Below are 21,452 nucleotides of genomic sequence, written 5' to 3' on the forward strand. Positions count from 1 at the left end.
TTCAAAATCCTCATCCCCTATAGGGTTGTCTAGCTTCCATTTTCCCACATTGTGGGGAATGTGAAAAATGTGGGTATTTTTCTGCCCAATCAATTCCTTCCAACTGACGGGTGGTGGAGCGTTATGTTATGTCAACCCACACCACTCTCTTTCCACTTATTTGTGTAACAACCCTAGAGAAAATTCCATGTAATAAAAGTTAAAAATAATAACCATGGTTGATGGGACAGTTATTCCAAGATGAATCTTGGGCAAGACATCCTAGGGGGTGCTCATTTGGTTGTTTCTGGCTAAGGAAATTGACAAAGGCAATGGCTAAGTCTTTAGAAAGGAAAAATGGAATTTTTGGCACATTTATTTATGAAAATAATGGAAATTAGGAGAAAAAGGAGGTGAAAGGTCATAGGTTGCATGTGAGGAGGAAATTGAAGGAAAATAACGGAAAATGAAGAAAATAAAGGCCTCATTAATAAAAGGCTTCTGAGGGTCAATTGGTAACCTTTTATCAGTTTAGTTTTGGAGCTCTCTCTCTCTCTCTCTCTCTCTCTCTCTCTCTCTCTCTCTCTCTCTCTCTCTCTCTCTCTCTCTCTCTCTCTCTCTCTTGGACACAGAGTTTTCTTGGAGCACTTTGGGATTGGAGAAAGAAGGGAAAAGAACGCAAGAGGAAGCAAAGATCAAGCAGGGAAAGGAAGGATCAGGTAGCTACAACAGTATTCTTTATAGGTATCGATTTACATGTGTATTTTCCTTGCTAGATTTGGCATGCATGGTATTGCATGTGGTTCTTTTATTGTTATGGCATGGTTTTTCCAGGTGTAACAATGTTTTCAGCCTAACCTTTCCATTTCCGAATAACAATGGTGTGATGGGGTTCTCGTGTTTTGGTTGAGCTGGATTCTCAGATGGATTTGAAGCTGAGTGAGGTAGATCTCTGAATGATAGAGAACATGGCCTAGTGGTCCCTATACCAGACTGTGGATCACGGTAAAGCCACTGGCATAGTGACCCCTGAGCCAAACTGTGGGTTGCGGTAAAGCAATTATTGTGTTGCCTCGGTACACCTAAAAATCCTTGTCGATGAATGGCAGTATATATGATAAAGAAAAGAGGTGGTTTTCTCTTTTTTGGGCCTAGTAATCCCGGGTTTGGGATATGTGGTATAGCCTGGAGAGTGGGTCTTGGTTTAGGGCCTAGTGATCTGGGTTTGGATTGTGCTAAATCCTGAGAGACTAGAAGACATGAAAATTCCTCACAGTGTAGGTGTAGAAATTCAATGGCATCCATGCTTGTTTTGACCTAGTGATCTAGTTGAGATCACTGTAAAGCCTGTTATGATATATTTATTGTGTTGGCCTAGTGATTCGAGAGGGATTATGGTTAAGCCTGGTTTCTATTGATGAGGGTGAGGTGGTTTAGCCTTAATATGCCCTGGTTGGTTCTTTTGGTTTGAGTCCCACATTCATGCTTGGAATATGGTACAGGGGTGAATGGCTGAGGAGATATTTGGCTCGGCCATTCTATGGTCGAGTGGAATGTGGAAGTTCCATCCTGGGTTTGGATTTTGCATCATTGATAAAAGGTTATTTCTCCTTGTATTTATATGAGTATTACACGGATTATATGTGGATCATATGGTTGTGATTTCATTGGTATTGATGTTTTTATTATGTTGGTTATATATATGTTTTATGACAGTGGCTATTTATAGCTCTCATCATGTTTTTACTTGTAAATGAATAGACAATGTATCTATGGCCTAATATATGATAATGTAGCAAATGATATAAGGGAACAATGGTTCTTAGCAATTCTCATATAAGTATGAGATCCCTATGCTTAATTCTGTTGTTTACACATGTAGATTAGAGGTTTGTGAAATGTTTGGAGAAATGCCTGTCATGGCTAGTAGGGGTTTGGTTAAAGGCTTGTTCAAGTATTTTCTTTAGTGTCATGGTTTCCCTATTAAATTACTATTCTGAAGATGTCATGCAATTCTAGGCTTGAAGCCTAAAAATGCAGCTTAAGTCCCAGGGACGCTAGCACTAAACTGAGAAAAAGAGTCACTGGACGCTGGCTTGCATGCCTGTGAGAGCATCTAGAGGTCCCTGGGCACTTTCATGCCCATAGCATGAGAGAATCCAGAGGGCAAGTGATCCAAAATTTTAGTGGGACTTGGGGACAAGCTTCCTGAAGTGTTGGCATGGTTCTTAGGCATCCTGTAGCTGATGTGGAAGGTTTGTGTGTTGTGTTTCTGTTGATTCCATTTCCATAAGGTCACATAGGAGGTTGAATCCAATCATAGTAGCCTCTCGTGGCATGTTTACCCTGGTTGGCAAGTTACTTGGGTAGTTGTGGTAGGAGGGTGTTATAGAGTGGTATCAGAGCATGGTTCACCACTCATACTAGATGGGCTATGTGTTAGGAATGCATGCATGTTAGTTGCATGTGTGTCTTTTACACTTGCATTCCATGTAATTGTTGCATTTGCATAATGTTGAACATGGTGGTAGTAATGTCATCATGTGAAACTTGATGTTGTTATTGTGGAGTGCATAATCATGACTGTATGACCGGTTACATGTTGTTATATGTCACTTACATGTTTTTATATGTTGCTTGGTTACATTCTTGTATGTTTGGTTACATGTATCAGTCTTGTAGGTTTGGTTACAAGTATTGTTCGCTTATGCTTTATTACATGTGTTCATGCATGTGTGTGGTTGATTACACATTGTTTATGCATGTTGATGTTTTCATGTGGTCATCTATACAATGGCGTAATGGTTGTTGTTGTCATGCATGAGGTCATGGTATGTGTAGTCGATATGGTCATGCATTGATGATTGGACTCTAACTAGAATGATGTTTATGTGTTGATGCAGTTATTTATATATGTATATATGATGTTATGATTATGTTATACATGTATCACACTGAATTGGTGATCCTACAGACAAGGTATCCTCCCCGAGCTATACTAAGTTATGTTGGTTTATTGTGATTTGGTTTATCTGACATAGTATTCCTTGTAGGAAAGAGATCAAATGGATAGAAATATGGTAGACTACAAAGAATCTCCCTATGAATTAGACGAGTAGTGTGGTGTTGGGCACTCTTCTGATTTGGCAGGCACATTGAGAAGCTTGAAGGAAGAAATAAGGAGTTGTGAGGCAGGCATTGACATGATCATACAGGCACAAAAGAAACAAGTAGAGGTTAATGCTATACTTCTTGAGAGTTTTTTATAATTTCAGCGACAAGGGCCACTTCAGATCAGCCATGGACATGAGGATAGAACTAATGGGGCATATGGAAAGTGGGTCTCATGGTTCATATTTCAGATAGAGATGAAACTATTAGAGATGGCAGGTTGTTGGATACTCCAGATAGGAGAGGTGATAAACATCTAGTTATGGCAGACATCATGATCATCATAGCTATCATCCTTACAGGAGGAGTGATAGAGGATACTTTCCATATGAGTTTAAGAAAGTGAAGCCACCTATTTTTGATGGAGATGTGAAGAAGTCAGAAGATGCAAAGGCTTGGATACTTGAGATGAACAAATTATTTGAGTTGCATGAGTACACAGATAACATGAAGTCCAAAATATATATCTTCAGCTTGAAAGGTAAAGCATACATTTGGTGAGAAGATGTGAAGTGGGTCAAAGACATCAAGATGGATGACTTGAGTTGGCGGGAGTTCAAGCGTCTCTTCAAGAAGAAGTACTTGTTAGAAATGTACTACAACAGCAAGGTTAAATAATTCTATGAGCTAAAGATGGGGTCAACGATAGATGAAGAGTACACGACCAAATTTCTAGAGCTATTGAGGTATGTACCATATCTTACATATGAGAAGGATAAAGTTCAGAAATCTATTAGTGGATTTCCATAAGCATTTAGAGATCGGATTGAGTATGATGAGTCTTGGTCACTTGAGGAAGTTATTGGGAAATTGAAGAATTTCTATGAACAGTCAAAGCGTAAGAATGAATCTCATCAAGGATGGAAAGGGAAAGACAAAGGTAAAGGTAAATGGTAGCCTAAGAGAGAAACGCCTCAAAATGCAGATGGGAAAGAAATTATGGCACCACAAAGGAAGTTTAATGTAGCTAGATAGGGACATGAATCACAACAGCAACATAGAGGTAATGGTACTGGACATGTGGTGAGGAACACCTTAGGAGATATTGTCAGTAGATTCAAGGTGGTAGGCCTAAGATATACAATGCACAAGAGGCACTTGCTATTGGGGATGTGAGATAGAGTATTCCTCGTATCTATGCAGTCATGGACAACAAACAAGAAGCGCACCAGGCATTTATCATTGATATGGATGGTAAGCTTTGTGATCAAGTTATTTCTCTTTTGATCGACATTAGATCTAATTATAGCTATGTTTGTCCTGACTTGGTGGATAAGTGTGGTTTGAGTAAGGAATTTCATTTATAGTCTTGGTTAGTGCAGTTGGCTACAGGGACAAAGAAACAAGTAAATAATTGGGTAAGATATTGTGCATTTGATTTGAATGGTATGTCTACCACAACACATCTAAATGTCTTACCGTTGGATCATATAGTATGTTTTTGGGCAAGGATTGGTTGTATCTTCATAGTACCAAGGTAGACTGTTATGAAAAAGCCATTGAGTGTGTTGATGACAATAGGGAACCAAGAGTCTTGCATGGTAAGAAGAAAGCCACATCAATTAGGATGGTGACAGCTATGCAGGCAAAGCATAGTCGCAGGAAAGGGTGTATGTTATTTGCGGTGCACATTTCTAGTGACAAGTGTAAGGAGGTTGAGGATGAAGATGTGTTGAGAAAATACCCAGTTCTATAGCATTTCAGGGATGTAATTCCTGAGGACATTTCAAAGTTGCCACCTCACAGGGAGGTAGAATTTTCTATTGAGTTAGTGCTAGGGGAAGCTCCAACATCAAAAGCACTTTACAGGATGATCTCACCTGAGTTGGTAGAGTTAAAGTTGCAGTTCAAGGAAATGTTGGACAAGGGATACATTAGGCCAAGTGTATCACCATGGGGTGCATCGATATTTTTTGTAAAGAAGAAAGATGGAACTCTTAGATTATGCATTTACTATAGGCAGTTGAATAAAGTGAATATTAAGAACAGGTACCCATTACTGAGGATTGATGACTTGTTTGATCAGTTGAAGGGAGTTGCAGTGTCCTCAAAGATTGATATGAGATCCAGATACCATAAGGTACGCATAAAAGAGGAGTACATTTACAAGACAACTTTATGGACTAGGTATGGGCATTATGAGTTTGTTGTAGTTCCATTTGGCTTAACTAATGATCCAACTATATTTATGTGCTTGATGAATAGTGTGTTGTGTCTGTATTTGGATAAGTTTGTTATTGTATTCATTGATGACATATTGGTATATTCTAAAAATTAGGAAGAGCATGTCAATGATTTAGCAGCGGTGTTGAGGTTGTTGAGGCAATATCATTTGTATGCTAAGCTCAACAAGTGATGTTTCTTTCAGACTGAGGTACATTACTTGGGACATGTTATCTCCAAGGAGGGCATTGCAGTAGACCCAGAGAAGATAAGGGCCATCATGGAGTGGGTAGCTCCTAAGAGTGTGGCCGAGGTGAGATATTTCATGGGGCTAGTAGGCTATCATAAGAGGTTCATCAGGAACTTCTAATAGATTTCTTATCCTATTACATCATTGTGGAGGAAAGGTAAGAAGTTTGAATGGACAAAGGAGTGTGACACTAGTTTTCAGAAGCTTAATAAGTTTTTGACACAATGCACTAGTGCTATAGATTGTGGATCCAGATAAAGATTTTGTAGTATGCACAAATTCTTGCAAGAGGGGACTTGGTGGAGTCCTTATGGAGGATGGATAATTGTGTCACTAAACACGCTAGATGGTTGTAACAACCCTAGTGAAAATTCCATGTAATAAAAGTAAATAAAGGCAAAAATAATAACCGCGGTTGATGGGACACTTATTCCAAGATGAGTGTTGGGAAAGACATCCTAGGGGGTGTTCATTTGCTTGTTTATGGCTAAGGAAATTGGCAAAGGCAATGGCTAAGGATTTGGAAAGGGAAAATGGCATTTTTGGCACATTTATTTATGAAAATAATGAAAATTAGGAGAAAAATAAGGTGAAAGTTCACAAGTTTCATGTGAGGAGGAAATTGAAGGAAAATAATGGAAAATGAAGAAAATAGAGGCCTCATTCATAAAAAGGATTTTTAGGATCAATTGTTAACCTTTTGTTAGTTCAATTTTGGAGCTCTCTCATTATTCTCTCTCTCTCTCACTCTTGGAAACTTAGGGTCTTCTTGGAGCATTTTGGCATTGGAGCAAGAAAGGCAAAGAAGGCAAGAGGAAACAAATATCAAGCAAGGAAAGGCAGGATCAAGTAGCTACAACAAGCTTCATTGTAGGTATCGACTTGCATGTGTATTTTCCTTGCTATATTTGGCATGCATGGTATTTCATGTGGTTCTTTTGATGTTGTGGCATGGGTTTTTCCAGGTGTAACAATTCTTTCAGCCTAGCCTTGCCATTTCTAGGTATCCATGGTGTGATGGGGTTCTCATGTTTTGGCTGAGTTGGATTACCAGATGGATTTGAAGCTGAGTGGGGTGGATCTTCGAATGATAGTTCACATGGCCTAGTGGTCCCTGAACCAGACTGTGGATCATGGTAAAGCCATTGGCCTAGTGACTGCTAAGCTAGAATGTGGGTTGTGGTAAAGCCAGGATTGTGTATCCTCAGTGGGCGTAGGAATCGTTGCTAGTGAATGGCGGGATATAAGCTAAAGTTAAGAGGTGGTTTTCTCTCTATTGGTCCTAGTAATACTGGGTTGGGATATGTGGTAAATCCTGGAGAGTGGGTCTCGGTTTAGGGCCTAGTGATCTAGATTTGGATTCTGGTAAATCCTAAGAGACTAGGAGACAAGAAAATTCCTCAATGTGTATGTGGAGAAATCTTGTGGCATCCATTCTTGTTTGGCCTATTCATGGGGTGGAGATCATGGTAAAGCCTGTTATGATGTGTTCATTGTGTTGGCCTAGTGATTCGGGATGGATTGCGGTAATATCCTGGTTTCTTTTGATGAGGGTGAGGTGGTTTAGCCTAGGTATTCCGTCGTTGGTTATTTTGGTTTGAGTCCCACATTCATGCTTGGAATAGGGCACAGGGGTGAATGGATGAAGAGAGATTTGGCTCAGCCATTCTATGGTCGGGTGGAATGTGGAAGTCCCATCCCGAGTTTGGTTTTTGCATCATTAATGAAATGGTATTTCTCCTTGTATTTCTATGAGCATTTTGATGGATTATATGTGATTTATATGGTTGTACTTTCATGAGTATTTATGTTCTTATTATGTTGGTTATATGTGTGTTTTATGACAATAGCTATGTATGGCTCTCAGCATATTTTTGCTTGTAAATGAATGGATAATGTATATATGGCATAATAGATGGTAATGCAACAAATGGCGTGAGGGAAAAAAGGTTCTTGGTGATCCTCATATAAGTAAAATATCCCTATGTTTAATTCTGTCGGTTACACCTGTAGATTACATGCTTGCGACATGTTTGACAAAATGCTTGTCATGGCAAGTAGGGATCTAATTAAGGTCTTGATTAACTTATTTCTTTTGCATCATTGTTTCCCTATTCTTTGACTGATCTTAAGCTATCATTCCATTCTAGGTAGTTACCTGGGCTCTGCGCCTGAAAAAATGGCTCAAGTCCCAGGGTCATTGGCATAACACTGGCAAATTGGGTCTCTGGACACTGGTAGGCAAGCCTGTGAGAGTGACTTTAGGTTTTTGGATGCTCTCAAACTTATAGCATGAGAGCAAATGGGGCTTAAGATGTCCAGAACATCAGTGGGACACAAGGATATGATTTCTGAGTGACTGGAATATCCCTTGAGGGTTCTGTTGTTGATGTGGATAGGTTGGTTGATGTGTTCATTCAATTCCACTTCCTTAAGGTCACATAGGAGGTCAAACCCAATCATAGTAGCCTCTCATCGCATGTTTAACCTAGTTGGTTGGTTACTTGGGTAGATGTGTGAGGAGGGTGTTACAATGGTTGGCCATGATCAGTGAGTTTGATTTCGAGATCAGGTATATCAAAGGAAAAGAGAACAGGGTGGTAAATGCTATCAGTGAGAAGATGCAGCTAAACCACTTAGCAGTTATGAGCTCCTATGGGACAAACTTACATGATAGGATCTTGCAGGCAGGTCAATAAAATGTCAGGTATATAGAGATTTTACACACGTTAAAGTAGAGTATAGGTACAAGGACAGGTACAGGAGGTAGTACAGGTATAGGTATAGGTGGTAGTATAGGTACAGGTACAAGTGACAGTATAGGTATAGGTACAAGTGATAGTACAGGTATAGATGTTGGTTCATGAGATTTGGATTATTGTCTTACAATGGATGAATTGGTTAGATTCAGAGATAGGATATATGTGCCAAATAAAATTGAGTTCAAGAAGGTGATCTTGAGGGGGTTTCATGCTAAACCTTATTCAGGTCTCCCAATTTATCGGAAGACACTGATAGCAGTGAAGAGAATTTATTATTGGCCAAATTTAAAGAGGGATGTAGCAAAGTTTGTGGCTAGGTGTTTTGATTGTCAGTGAGTGAAGGCAGAGTGTAAACATCCAAGTGTACAGCTACAGACGATTGCGATTCTAGAGTGGAAGTGGGAGTTCATTTCCATGGAATTAATCATAGGGTTGCCGAAGACAGTGAGACAACAGGATTCCATCATGGTTTTTGTGGACACGTTGACAAAGGTTGCACACTTCATTCCAGTGAAGTCTACATTCTTAGCTAGCGATGTAGCACAAATATTCATAAGAGACGTGGTCAAATTGCATGGTGTTCCAAAGAATATTTTGTCGAAAATTTATGCAAATTTCACTTCCAAGTTTTGGAAGGACTTGTTTGCAGTTTTGGGCACATAGTTGGCTTTCAGTACAACTTATCATCCATAGATTGATGGACAGATAGAGAGGATCAACATGATATTAGAGGACATGTTGAGGATGTATGTGATGCATTAGCAATGTAAGTGGGAGGAGTATCTTCCCTTGGTTGAGTTCACATACAATTATCAAGAGTCATTGAGGATGAGTCCTTTTGAGGTATTGTATGGACGGAGTTGTAATACTCCCATCAAATGGAGAGATTCAGTTAACAAGGTGTTGATTGGACCAGATATGTTGGCAGACATGGAACAAGAAATTCAGGTGATCAAGAAGAATATAAAGGTAGCACATGATAGGTTAAAGAGCTATGCAAATCAGAACAGGTTTTTCAAGGAGTTCTAGGTTGGGGAACAGGTGTACTTGTGCATCAAACCGACGAATATCTCCTTACAGATTGGATCATGTGCCAAGATGGCACCACAGTTTTGTGGACCCTTCAGTATCATCGAGAGGATTGGGCCAATAGCCTATCAACTTGCACTACCTTCGATAGTGAAAGTCCATGATGTTTTTCATGTGTCATTGCTTAAGAAGTATGTTAAGGATGTTGATCATGTGACTAACTGGTTTGTATTGCATATGGAACCAGATTGGGAATTCCAGCTGGAGCCTTAGTGTATATTGTATAAAAAGTTTCTCATGCTCCAAAACCGAGAAATACAGCAGGTTAAAGTGAATTGGAAGAACTTTGGGCCCGATGAAGCTACATGGGAGATGGCGGATCAAATGCGATCTATGTATCCTTCTTTGTTTACAAGTTGAGGCAAAGAAGTTTTGGTATGGTGTTTTGATATATGTTTTGGTACATGTTTTGATGATGTTTTGGTATATGTACATATGTATATGGATGTAAATACCACCATGAGCTAAGTTATAAAGATCCAATAAGAGGTATGGGTATCATTCCATTATGTTGTCATGTTGGTCTTCTTTTCAGCAGGGTGATCATTGTAAATACTGCATCGAGCTATGTTATAAAGCTCCATGGGAAGTATGTCATCTTTCCAGTGGTTTTGCTAAGGTATATGTGTGATTGAACACCGAGGACAGTGTCCCCCAAGGGGGAGGGTTCTGTAGTAAATTTGGTGAAAATTCCATGTAATAAAAGTTATAAATAATAACCATGGTTGATGGGACACTTATTCCAAGTTGAATGTTGGGCAGGACATCCTAGGGGGTGTTAATTTGGTTGTTTATGGATAAGGAAATTGGAAAAGGAAATGGATAAATCTTTGAATGGAAACTTTGCATTTTTGGCACATTTATTTATGAAGATAATGGAAATTAGGAGAAAAGGGAGGTGAAAGATCACAGGTTGCATGTGAGGAGGAAGCTGGAGGAAAATAATGGAAAATGAAGAAAATAGAGGTCTCATTAATAAAAAGACTTTTGACGATCAGTTGGTAACCTTTTTTCAGTTCAGTTTTGGAGCTCTCTCATTATTCTCTCTCTCTCCCACTCTTGGACATGGAGTTTGCTTGAAGCACTTTGGCATTGGAGCAAGAAGGGCAAAGAAGGAAATAGGAAGAAAAGATCAAGTAGGGAAAGGCAGGATTAAGTAACTACAATAGTATTCTTTGCAGGTATTGATTTGCGTGTGTATTTTCCTTGCTAGATTTGGCATGCATGGTATTTCATGTGGTCCTTTTGTTGTTATGGCATGGGTTTTTCCAGGTGTGACAGTGTTTTAAGCCTAGCCTTTCCATTTCCAGATAGCGATGATGTGGTGGGGTTCTCATGTTTTAGTTGAGATGGATTTCCAGATGGATTTGAAGCTGAGTGAGGTGTATGTCCAAATGATAGAGAACATGGCATAGTGGTCCCTAAAATGAATTATGGATCACGGTAAATCCAGTAGCCTAGAGACCCCTGAGCCAGACTATGGGTTGCGTAAATCCAATATTGTGTTGCCTCGGTGGGCCTAGGAATCCTTGTCAGTGAATGGTAGGATATACTATAAAGCCAAGAGGTGGTTTGCTCTCCGTTGAGCCTAGTAATCCTAGGTTTGGGATATGTGGTAAAGCCTGGAGAGTGGGTCTCAGTTTAGGGCCTAGTGATCCGAGTTTGGATTGCGATAAAGCCTGAGAGACTAGGAGATTGGAAAATTCCTCACAGTGTAGGTGGAGAAATCTAGTGGCATCCATGCTTGTTTTGGCCTAGTGATCTAGTGGAGATCACGGTAAAGCCTTTTATGATATGTTTATTGTGTTGGCCTAGTGATTCGAGATGGATTATGGTAAATCCTAGTTTCTATTGATGAGGGTGAGGTGGTTTAGCCTTGGTATGCCCTGGTTGGTTCTTTTGGTTTGAGTCCCATATTCATGGTTGGAATATGGCATGGGGTTGAATGGTTGAAGAGAGATTTCGCTCAGCCATTCTATGGTCGGGTGGAATGTGTGTTGGCTTAGTGGGTCTTGACCCAAGTTCAGAGTTAGTTGTGCCAAACAAAACCCTACACTACTGGCCCTTTCGGAATCAACCCGCATAGCATGGACAGAAGTCTCACCTGAAGCAGTATAGGGGGATGCTAGGACCAAGTTTCCACACCTAGAGATCAGTGTGATGTCCTGTTGTGTCCTAGATCTTCCTTCACGCGGATCTTTAAGCCCCAAGGGTTCAGCGTTGTAATTTCCTTCAATTGTCCCCTAGACCTTCACGAAGATCTATGATCGACTTTTGTGGACCTTTAACAAATAGTTTATCTACTTACGCACATCATAGACTAATCTTAGATCGAAATCTACAGAGAATTTCTTAAGTGGTTAATAAAATTAACAGAAAGTATTATAACCTTCACATAAACACTTAACATTCATTGCGTTCAATTAAAGAGATTCATCCAATATATTCGCGCATCAATACATCATTAATTCATAAAGACATTCCTTCATCATAAGATATAACGTAAACGTAAACGGCAAAAAGAAACAGATAAAATATATGAATTTCTCCAACAGTCTTCTTTCTTGATCTTTAGTGTAAAGTTACAGACTCAAAACTTCCCTGCACACTTAGCTGTGGGGATCCGCGCACTCAACTCCAGACTCTACTCTAGGCCTTTGTGCACTCATTTGTATAGCCTTTCCCTCTCCTAAGACTTGCTTCTTTGCACTAAATCTATAAGACTCCATCTGTCATACCCAAAACAAAGACATAGATCTGCCTTAGACTCTCTAAGACACACCTATTTATACAATCCCATGGTCCGCGGACCAAGGGTAGATCTAAAAACCGACTCAATCTTTACATAAACAAGGGTAAAAAACCCTTTTTAACTACTATCTACCTATGCACTCTGCATCCACAATTCATGGATACTTTACATATCTTTATCAACTTTACATCAAAACTTGGGCTTTTACCCCAAAACTGACCCAGGGAACCCCATCCCAACAAGCCCCCAACAAAAATATCATGACTCACCCTCGACTCACTCGGCTGGTGCGATGATATTATTGTGAAGATGCCCCAGATCCACCTACACAACTTTTACCTCAGCAACGCTCTATGTATCTGGTTGCTTCACTTGTTCGACGAGCTACTCCGTAGCTGGTCCTTCGTCGGCCAGCTTGATCTTCTGCTGTGTGAGCTGCAAGTTCGTCAGCTTCTCCTGAATGTTGGTTGAGACTTAGTAGGCTTCTTTCAACCAAGGACCCAACCTTTCCTTAAGCACTGCCTCTTTTTTCTAAGTTGCTTCCACCTGTTCGAGGAGATGCTTCCGCTCCTGTAGCTTGACGAGACGCTGCGCTGTAGAAATTGAGTGCGTCGTCACCCTAACCTTGTCATACTTCTTTTTGATATCGCGGATCTTTGTACTCAATATCTGCAGGTTGGGATCTTCCTGCAGGGTCATTAATAACTCCATTTCCTATTCGAACAAAGTTGTGCAGTCTATGACGGCGGCATCCATAGTAGTGATCCCTTCCTGGATGGCGGCTCCGCGTTGTTCCCTGACTTTGGGCAGAGTCGAAGGCTGTGAATTGAGTTGCAGCTCCATGATTTTCATATTGAGTTCAAATTGAACTCTTTCCACCTCTGCCTTTGCATCACGGACACCCGCGAAGAGTTTTTGGATCTTGTCCTTTAGTTGTGCATCCTCAGGTATGTGCAATTCCAGCACTATTTGGCACGCCTCTGCAACTGTAGCTGCCAACTAGGAGCTCTGCGCCTAGATGGTATCCCTCTCCTTTAGGGCCTACATCTTCTCGGCAAACATTTGTTCATTGTTCACCTGGTACTTTCTTATTAAACTGAGAGCATGCTGCTCTTGTGATCTCAGTTCTGTTGTCACTCTTGTCTGCAGTGCGTGAAGAAATTCGTTAGGGAACGTTGCAATATTGAGGCCGATATTCTTCAAGGTACCTAGGATGATCTTGTCATCAGCCAATTCCGTGCTCAGGGACCCCTCTGGTAAAGAAATTGTTCTAAGGTCCACCGTCCTTACCATTTCTACAGCCTGACTTGTCCCTGGTTCCAAGCTCATATGTGTGATGCTCACCTGTCCTGCGCCCAACTGTATTTTGCTGGTTTGGATCTGCAGTTCGCATAGATCCTTCTGAACATTTCCCAGCGACTGCATGCATTTTTTCTCAAATTACTGCAACAGTTCAGTTGTAGTGCCATGCACCTTATCATCGATCTCATCGAGATCGCCCTCTGTCAGGGCGATGGGATCCTGTTGCACTTTAGCCGATTTCATATTTTTGTAGGAACCCGTCTAGTGCTTCTATTTTATGCGCTTCCTTAGCCTAAATGGGGTGCTCTACCCCTCATCATCGCCACTGCCCTGCGTAGACTGCTCTTCCTCCTTGGTTTCGGGCAAAGGGGATTTTCCACTTTTCTAGGGTCCACGTTGTTCTTGTTCAACCTATTCCTTGGTAGCGTGCTCCTTTTCTATCTGAGCCTTCTCTTCGGCCTCCTTCTTCCACTACGCGGCCAACTTCTATGCCGCCTGCTTTGTTGCATCCTTTCTTTTTTTCTCAGCTGATCTCCCCACACCTTTGCTAGTGCCTGCCTCTAAGTCGAATGGGGTGTGCCAATCTACTGGCCACTACTTGATCACTTCGTGTATGGGATCATCGGTGACAAAGTACAGAAAATCGATATGGTGCAACGGGAAAGGTAAGTACAATAGGTAGGTGAAGGAGTACACTTTGAATCACTAGTTAATATCGAACTACCTGTTCCAAAGTTCTATCCGCTGCCTGAATTTCATTCACTCGAATGTAGATGCAGTGGAAATCTGCTTTTAACTCAACATATGTGGACAACTGCTCATACAAGGTTGGGGACAACCTTGGGCACTAGTTGATAGCCATGCAGAAGATTTCGTCCATCAATACCCAAAAAATCTTTGTCTCTGTGACACACGCGGGGTCCTTCATGGCCCAAAGGGAGGCGAACTACACAGCTACTGGCAATCCTTCCTTCAATGGAGGAAACTGGCTGTCCTCTGGCAGATCCCATGCGACCAACACAATGGAGAGCAGCAACCACGTGTAGTGGAAGGTCTTGCTCTCATATTAAGCCTCGCAGAAATTCGTAAGGAATTGACTGCATAAGTACCACGACCATTTAAACTACATGCCCTCCACACATTGTGCAGGCTAAAGACACCACAAGCGCTAGAACCTCGTCTGCGCGGCACTTCCTCATAACTTTTCCATCCAATATTTGGGTGGCAATCTTCACTGCAAGATCGTTGATGGATGTGATGGAATAGTCATGTGGCTTCTTAATAAGATCGAACTTCTTTTTCATCTTCTCTGCCAAGTCTCTCCAACTGGTCTTTCTGCCAAACTCCTTGGTTGGATTTAAACATTAATGCGGCAAGTGCATTATCATGTGGATGAGCATATTCGTGATGGATATAGGCGCGCCAAGCCATGAGCACCCATCGTGCACTAGAGTAAGCATCTTCTGTATACATGTGGTGTTAATGTTAAAGTGGTGGTAGTGGTGCACCCATAGCAAGTTCAACAACCTAGATCATTCCACTCTGCGCATCCATTCAACCATCTCCAACTCAATGACACCTGAGTCTCAGTAATACATGCGCCACATATAATTATCTGTCATGAGATGAGGGAACCACTCATGTTTAACCAGGTCCCATTCCTCCATTTTTAACAGGGATAGATTCAGGTAACTTGGTGATGGGCTCTACTTCCTTAGCATCTATATCCTTCATTCCCTATTCAGCTTCCAAATCCACAACCTTCTCAGGATGCTTATCCTTCTTCTACTTATGAGTGGCTGCATGTTTCCTGGGTGACTCACGCACTAGCACTGACCTCTTCTGTTGTCTTTCTTTGTCTTCTGGGTTTCTCGCATAGGCTCAGGCTTAGGCCTAGGCGACCATAGCGTCGTACACACAGGAGCCAGAGCTTCCATGCTCACCACCTCTGGAGCAGATTCTTCGGATGCAATGTCTCCCCTAGTGCTCATAGTCTTAGCACGGCTCGGACCCAACATGTTTTCCAAGATGAATTTCTGATTTAACTCGGGAAAATTTGCAAAAGCAGGGCTCATGACCAAATCCTCAAAGAATGAGTGTCTCATAAGCAATAGACAACACAACTCAAAAACTCTAAGGGTGCAAAGTGTTCTCTGCTGGATTGGCATGCATAATTTATAGGGAATCTTGAATTCAAATCTGGCCATTCCCCCAAAATTTGATCATTAATTCTGGTTTGGCGGCATATCTTCAAATATTTTAGCCTTAAATGGCAGCTGCCCACTCCTCTTAACCGTCTCCTGGCTGTCAAATCATGAACAGAGACTCTAAAGTTCACTTTCTTATTGTGTTGCGTGGTATCCCCTTTTCTAGCACAACTCCCTTCGCGCAACTTCTAATATGGTAACGTCTCCCTTTTTCGCGCAACCCCCTATCGCTTAATTCCTCAAACCGAGGAGTGTAATTTATAGTCCCGCGCTCCCTTGCAGCTGCCAGGAGGACTAAGGCTATCCTATCATCATATAGTCATTGAGCCAAATCTCCTGTACATGGCTTCAATCGGCTTCCATTCACCCTTCCTAGAAAAGGTTCTCCATTCAGCTTTGTGAGCTGAACTGTTCCTCCATCTGTAATTTCCTTGACGACATATGGACCAAACGAGTGCATCTTAAACTTTCCTGGAAACTTAGAGAACTTACTGTCATATAATAAAACCAAGTCATTTACCTTAAACATGCGCATCTTGATGTGTTGATCATGCCATGCTTTTTCGCGTTCCTTTTGTACTTGCTAATGAAATCTAGCCAAGAATCTGTCCTCTTTGAGCTCCATCAGCTACGTGAGCCTCTCTTCCAAGGCTCCGCAGTTCACCATCCCTATGAAAGCTGCTATGCGTAGACTAGGCATGATATATTCCATAGGCATCACAGCTTCTACGCCATAGACCAATCGAAAAGGTGTTTGATCTTGTTAGCTTTTTACAAGTAGTCCTGTACGCCCATAACACTGCAAGTACGCATATGTCCCAATCATTCCATTGCGCATTGCAAATCTTTGTCAACGCATTCTCCAAGATCTTGTTAAAGGACTCAACTGTTCCATTAGCTTGAGGATGATATGGTGTGATCTTCTGATGATAAACCTAGAATTATTCGGTCAGCACGTTAATCGTTTCATTGAGGAAGTGTTTACCGTGATCACTCATCAATACTTTTGGGAAGCCGAACCTATATAACATGTACTCAAACAAGAAATTTGCTATTGTGGCCCTTGTACAATCCTTCACAGGTTATGCCTCCGCCCATGTGGTCAGATACTTCGTCGTGGTGATGATATAGCGCGCACTTGTTTTCTTGCCTGGGGGCTGGATCAGTCCTACAAAGTCAATTGCCCATTTCTCAAATGGCTATAACGACACTTGAGGGTTCAGTGGAAACTCATCCCTACGCGATGGTCTACCCATTCTCTAACATGCATCATATGCCCTACAATATGCTTTGGTGTCCTTATGTAATGTAGGCCACCAAAAACCCACACGCAAAATCTTCTGTGATGTTACTTTTCTTACATAATGTCCTCCTGCAGCCCCTCCATGAGCTTCAGCAAGGAAGCTATTTCATTCAAAATCGGGCACATATCATCAGAATATCTCATTTGAACCCATCTTATATAAATGTCCTGCAATTACTGAGAAATCTCTCGTGCGCACTACTAACTCTTTCTTCTGCTGACTAGTGTATCCTTCTGGATCCATCCCTGTAATCAAAAAGTGGATAATATCTGCAAAATGGTTATCCTCTATGTGCACCGCGAAGATCTGCGCATCAGGAAGCCCTTCCTCCAAAATAGTAGGCTCCTCCCCTATTTCAATTCGCCTCAAGTGGTCAGGTCCTAAATTCAACCTTCCTGACTTCACAATTACCTCAAAGTCATTCTTTGAAATAGCAGCAACCATCTGCATATCTTCCCCCCCAACACAGGCTTATTGACTAGGTATTTCAAGGTAGAATGGTCTATGTACATCTTGAAATGTCTTCCCAACAGATAGTGTCTGAACTTTTGGAGTGCGTATACCATAGCCAATCCTTCGTGCTTCGTCGTTGAGTAATTCTTCTCAACCTGTGACAACTTTCTACTCGCAAATGCTATACGATGATTCATCTCTCCTTCACCAGCCTGTGTCAGCACTGCTCCCAATGCAATACACAAGGCATCAATGTGCACATGGAATTCCTTCTTCCAATCCGAGAAGACCAAGATCAATGCAGTGACCATATTTCCTTTTAATACATCTAGATTGTGCTAACATTCTTCATCCCAACATAATGTAGCTTCCTTCTTCAGCAACTTCTCCATATGCATAGTAATCTGAGCATAAGCCTTAATGAACTTCCGATAATACCCAGTATAGCCCAATGTTGCGTGTAGCTATTTGACACTCCTCGGGGCCTCCAAATTGACTATTACCATGATCTTGGCAGGGTCCACCATTATTCCTTGCTTGCACACCACATGACCTAGAAAAATCCCAAAGGGGACACAGAATAAGCATTTCTTCAGGTTTAGTGTGATCTGATATATTTGGCACGTATCCAACATCAAGCGTAGACTGGCTACATGGCGCTTGACTAACCCAAACACTGTCCAGTCATCAAAATACACATCCAAGAACTTGTGAATAAATTCCTTGAACGCTGCAATGACTACGCACGAGAATAACGTCGGTGCATTCTTGAGTCCAAACGGCATCACAATATACTGGAAACAACCCCATTTTGTTGTGAAGGTTTTTTTACTCCTATCTTCTGGCGTGATCTTAATCTGATGGTATCCAGAGAACCCATTAGTGAATGAGTAGGCCTCTTGCCCTCCAACATTATCGAGTACCTCATCTATAAACGGTGTCGAAAAAGGATCATGGACACAGGCATCGTTAAGCTTCCTAAGATCTACACAAATCCATATTTCTCCCTTCTGTTTCTTTTCTTGAACTACTATCGGGCTCACCCAATCAGATTCCTCCATAGGTTCAATAATTCCTGCCTCAAGCATCTTGTACAACTCCAAGCGAACCTTTTCCTTGTATTTGGGGTTAAGGTGATATGGCCTCTACTTAATAGGCTTCGCATCTGGCTTCAAGGTAATCTTCATCATGCCCAAATCACCCATGATGCCTTTCAGGTCCAAAAATTTTGTAGGAAACAGATCCTAATATTTGCAGAGCAACTCAGAGACTTTATCCACTGTGGCATCATCCCAGTAATCCCTAATTTTTTCAAATTTTGGCTCTGCTTCATTACCAATGTTCACTTGCCTAGTCTTTAATGGCATGTTGATGTCTAAATTCTCTATCTGCGGACCTTCAACTACGCGATGGCCTTCTGCCTCTGGAATATTGATATTTCTTGGATCCTCATCCTCCCCTTCAGCAGTCACATTATAGCATTCCAACACATGGCATAGCTGGGTGCTCTAGTCTGGTTGAACTAGCTCCAAAGGGTCCTACAGTATTCTAAAGATTGATGCTTTAATCTCCAGCAAAGCTTCGTCAATGCTTTCGAACCCATCCTCAAAATTGAATGTCATCAGAAATCCTTCCCTTATTATATCCCGCTCTACGATGCCATGGCGGAGCTCAGTTTCTAGGTACCAATTCATAAGGATTATATCCAAAGTATGACAGAATAAGTGCACCCACTCTGGCTGCAACTAAATTCCATAGACTTTAGTCCATTTCACCAAATAATCGTGTAGATCATTTCTCCCGTCATACTTCTCAATCAACCAAACTTTTGGGCAACGAAATCGCAACCTCATCATCCTTCTATAATCACGCCATTCATCAAAGTTGTCTTCGTGCGTACCCCACCACTATGCGGGCGTAGCGCGCAGCACCAAATCCAGCGCTTGAAAGTGATGATCCTTAGGTACTTCTCTTTTAAAGGCATCCAAAAACTTATCTACATCAGTTAAACCATCACAATACGGTAAATTTCTTACCTCTGATGACACATAGTGCAACGATTTAGTCATCATGTTACAGCGCAATGTAGATACTTCGTGCAACCAATTCTACCAATGCTCCAATTCTTCATCTGAATCCGATGTATAGGAGCTTTCGTGGTCCCATGCAATCCGTCCATCAGCTGTTGGGTTAATCCAGTCTTGATCTCACACTGTTATTTTGTAAATCTGATCCAAATCATCATCACTTTCTTCATAGTCGTGGACCGATTCAGTATAGCATGGTCCTTCTGCAGGGTCCAATGGTACTACAACGCAGAGCGATTTCCTTTCAAATGACATTGTCTACTTCTTCAAGTTGATGACCCCATTCATATCAATAGCCCAATCAATTCCAAGGAGCATGGGATATGGATTGTTGTCATCAACAATTTCTATCACTTCAAAATCAGCCAGCGCGCTCGCACCTTCTATATCTACAGTGACTCCATGTAGTCATCCCATAGGGATAATTTTCTATTGGTTCACCATCCTTAGTTGAATCGGAGACCACTGCAGCGTAGGTCTCCCCATTCTCTCCCACATCTATTTAGGAAAAACGTTCGCATCAGACCCCAGATCCAAAATAACTTGGTCCATCTCATAGTCTCCTATTTGCGCGGTGAGCCTCATCTCGTGCCCTATTCTTTCCTTATGCTTGCCAATCTTCTTGACTACACGGTGTCCATCAGGAGTACTTTCCTTACCAGCACACTTATTTATCAATTCCTGTAGCCCCTTTATAGCCTTGCTATCGTGCAGCAGTTTCATACAGGTTTCCAAGAACATGGTGAGTATAGAGGGATCAATCTCTGTGGGTGCATTGGTTCTTGGTAGTTTTCCCTGACTACCTGAGGTAGATGCCTCAATGAAGTTTTTATTTGCCTCCATAAATGTCTCCTTTGCACATTCTAGATCGAAGCCAACTTCCTTTTCTGGGGCCTTGGAAACCCACCCACTTTCTTCAGGCTGTTTTCCTTTATCATCACCAGTCATTATTCTACTTCTTAGCACGATATTTGTTGAGCTCTGAAACGACATCTCTCCTACACATTTTCCTAGACTTTTTTCCCTCACCAGCACTTCATAAGCTATCAAAGATCATTGCATATTGATTCTAAAAGAGCATTTAAGTGGTTTTCTAACTATGTTTTTGTGTTTGCTATTTGAATTAGATTTTGCTCATTAGCTGCAGAATGCAACCACTTTCCGCAGTTGATTCAACTTTCCATAGCTGTTTTTGTTGATCTCTCTATTAAAGGTGTCATCAAGAAAAATGAGGCACGTGGAAAATTTAGGAATGATCTGGACATGGATCGGGTCCTATTGGTTTAGCCAGATTCATAAAGGAAACCTGTGGTCAAACAGTGGTCAAACAAAGGAGTCCTATGGCAACAGGTCTCTGTTTTTCAACATGTGAAAGGTCTGAGGCTGTTCCTAGATCCCTGGGTTCATTTTGACAGTTGTAGATTGCCTCCACGACGCAAATCCAACAGCCATATTTTGATAGATTGAATGATCTTGGCAACCATCATGCTAAACTCACGGATGCTGTCTTTTTACATGTCCTTTGTTGAAGGTGTTTCATGAGAAAACAGTTATGTAATTTCCCTTATAAATAACGCGTTTGCAAACGCGTAGAGCAAGTTAGTTTTTGATGTCGTTTTGCTATTAGTCATTGTACTGTGCCGTGAACTGGACCTGTTGTTGTAACGAGAAGAGTCTTCCTCTGTTTTGAAATATAACAAGACTCTGTTTCATATGACTGTGTAAGCATAATTCTAAACTAATAGCGTGTTTACCAAGGTCGTGCAGAGGGCCCTTGCATGCTGAGGTTTTGTTTTCTTTATTGCTGTAAAGTTTTTATGTATTGTTTCCTTGTTTCCATTGTACATATTTCATAATTTGTTCACCTGTGTATATTTCATAAGATAGTTATGATTTTAACATTACAGTCCTGTACATGATTTTTCAAGCATTA

Source organism: Pinus tabuliformis, chromosome 8 (genome assembly GCF_031772625.1).
Source record: "Pinus tabuliformis cultivar Carrire ecotype Pingquan chromosome 8, CPIR1, whole genome shotgun sequence".
In the NCBI taxonomy this organism is placed as follows: Eukaryota; Viridiplantae; Streptophyta; class Pinopsida; order Pinales; family Pinaceae; genus Pinus; species Pinus tabuliformis.